At 34.9% G+C, this 2,733-nt stretch overlaps 1 non-coding gene across 1 annotated transcript; it reads left to right on the forward strand.

The window, feature by feature from the left end:
* Window positions 1–2,305: 2,305 nt before the first annotated feature.
* TRNAH-GUG lies at window positions 2,306–2,377 on the forward strand. Its single transcript has one exon. It is a non-coding gene; the product is annotated as a tRNA-His (tRNA).
* Window positions 2,378–2,733: the final 356 nt, after the last annotated feature.

The following is a 2,733-nucleotide window of genomic DNA, read 5'->3' on the forward strand; positions in this document are numbered from 1 at the left end:
CCAAAGAATAACTGCTGTTATTTTATATTTGGCGCAACATAATTTAGGTTTCCGAGGAAGTACCCATACTTTGTACACACCGCGCAATGGTAATTTTTTGGGTTTAATATAATTAATAGCAAAATTTGATTCTGTTCTAAATGATCATTTAAACAAAACAGCCATAAAAGGACATTATTGTTTATCACATTCAATTCAAAACAAATTAATAAGTGCAATGGCAAGTTATGCACAAAAAGTAATTATCGATGCAATAAGGAGCGCAAAATATTATTCCATTTTATTGGATTGTACACCAGCTGTGAGCCATCAAGAGCAATTATCAGTTGTTCTTGGTTATGTCAACATAACAGACGAGGAGGTTGAAATCCAGGAACATTTTATCAAATTTGAAATAGTTCACGATACAACAGGAAAAGGACTATCTGAAACTATGCTCATTCTGGATCAGTTGGGAATAAAAATATCTGACTGTCGCGGACAAGGATATGATAAGGGTGTCAATATGAGAGGAATATGTCAAGGAGTACAAGCAAATATATTACGTGTAAATCCTAAAGCATTTTACATACCACGTGGTAGTCACAACTTGAATTTGTTATTGGGAGATATAGCAAAATCATCAACCCAAACACTACGTCTTTTTGGTATTTTACAAAAAATTTACACGATATTTGCAGCATCGACATCGCATTGGGATGTTCTACAAAAATACGTTGAAAAAATTACACTTGAACCATTGTCAGAAACTAGGTGGGAATGCCGTTTTGATAGCGTAAAGGTTATTCGATTTCATGTTCGCCAATTTCGAGACACCTTGATCGAAATTGCCGACAATGCATCTGACAATGAATTGAAAATTGAGATTTTGTCTATAGTGCGCAACATAAATGAATTTGAATTTATTGCCAGCCTTATCATTTGATACGAAATATTATCTAAAATTAACATCGTCAGCAAAGTATTGCAAAATCAAAAGATGCAAATCGATGTGGCTATGAAGCATCTGTATGATCTTACCATATTCTCTGCGGAATACAGAAATGAAGGATTTAGTAAAGCTATGATCGCAGCAAATGAAGTTGCAAAGGAAATGGATATAACACCAGATTTCAAATCATCATACCGGGGTAAAAAACGGATATTATTCGATTATGAAGGAAAGGATGAATCATCGACGATCAGCGACAAAGAATAGAGAGCTATAGAATTAAGGCGAGCTATAGAATATAGAATAGAGCTTCAGGCCACATATCGCGGGCAAAATGGCAGCCAGATGCCTACACATCCTTATTACGTACCCTCAATAATCTTAAGGACCCACCATAAAACTCAGAAATTTTCTATTTAAGGTTCTTCAGACCAAACAAATATCTTTTTACTGAATTGTCTTCTAAAAGTTATTGCCTACTACGAGAAGACACGGGAAAGTTGATTTTTTACACGTATGATGCTTCCCACTAACAACTTTCTCTCGGGGGCGGTTAGCACCCTTCCTCGCCCACCAACCTGGTAAATAACCAATTAAGGGCGAAGTCTATTTCCCTCACTTTCCTAACGAAAACTTGTCCTTAACGAATCAGCTTATCTCGTGTTCTTAGATCCACCCATCACAAATTTTCCTCCGCACCATCGTCTTCACAGAAAGTCAGTCGTTACACATTTTTTGACCCGTCACCATTTAAGCTTACGTCGCGAAACCTAATTATATTCTATCAATTTATTTACTATTCTTTAGTTTGTTCATATAGATAATGTATTATATTGCGAAAATATATATTGCGGTTTTTTTCATTAGGTAGTAATAACAAAATCTGCAATCACTTTGCTGCCAACCCAATAAATTAGAGAAATATGCAAGAGCTTAATTCTTTCCTTAATTCTTAAATTTGACTCACATTTGTGGAATTTATGATTATAAAATGCTGTGTACAAATCCGTACTCAATACAAAAATAAAAATTGCAAATATTGCACTATGATACCGGTTAATGAAAAATGTGTTAATAAGTTCGAATCGTAAGGGATCGCATAAATATTTGACGATAATAAATGTTAGTCTTAACGTGAAAACGATATTACATTCCTTTGATAATAATCGTATCGCGTATCTAAAATTCATAAATCATAAATGTACGTACATATATATGCATATAATTTGAATTACAGCCAGTTTGAATTATAGATGAATGGATTAATCACAATTGTATCAGAGTAGAAAGACCTTCGCGGTTGGTGGATCAACTTGATCATTGCTAGTAGTTATCATTAACCATTCAGAACATTCCAAATATAATACTCCAATAGCCGTGATCGTCTAGTGGCTAGGACCCTACGTTGTGGCCGTAGTAACCCAGGTTCAAATCCTGGTCACGGCAATGTACCCCAAGGCAACATTGTTACGGTGGAGGTTTTTTTTTATTTTATTTTCTCAAAAGTTTTCTTGGCTGAGTATTAATAAAAATGAAAATTCTCGATAGAATTACGATTCTCTTATTGACTTGCTCGTGACAGTTCGTAAATTGGTGACCAATGAAGTAATTGAACCGACTTATGTATGTAGTTCTAGTCAACATGTTGTTTGAATAAACTGTAATTTATACCTGTAATTCAGCATATACTCAATTGAACCACCCCTATTATCCTTACAGAAATAAGGGGATCGATCAGCTCGTGACGTCGATTATCTAATCGTAACGAGACTTTACGATTCTCGTTGACGCAATTCTCTGCA

This window comes from Bombus impatiens, unplaced genomic scaffold (assembly GCF_000188095.3).
Source record: "Bombus impatiens unplaced genomic scaffold, BIMP_2.2 scf_3836, whole genome shotgun sequence".
Classification (NCBI taxonomy): domain Eukaryota; kingdom Metazoa; phylum Arthropoda; class Insecta; order Hymenoptera; family Apidae; genus Bombus; species Bombus impatiens.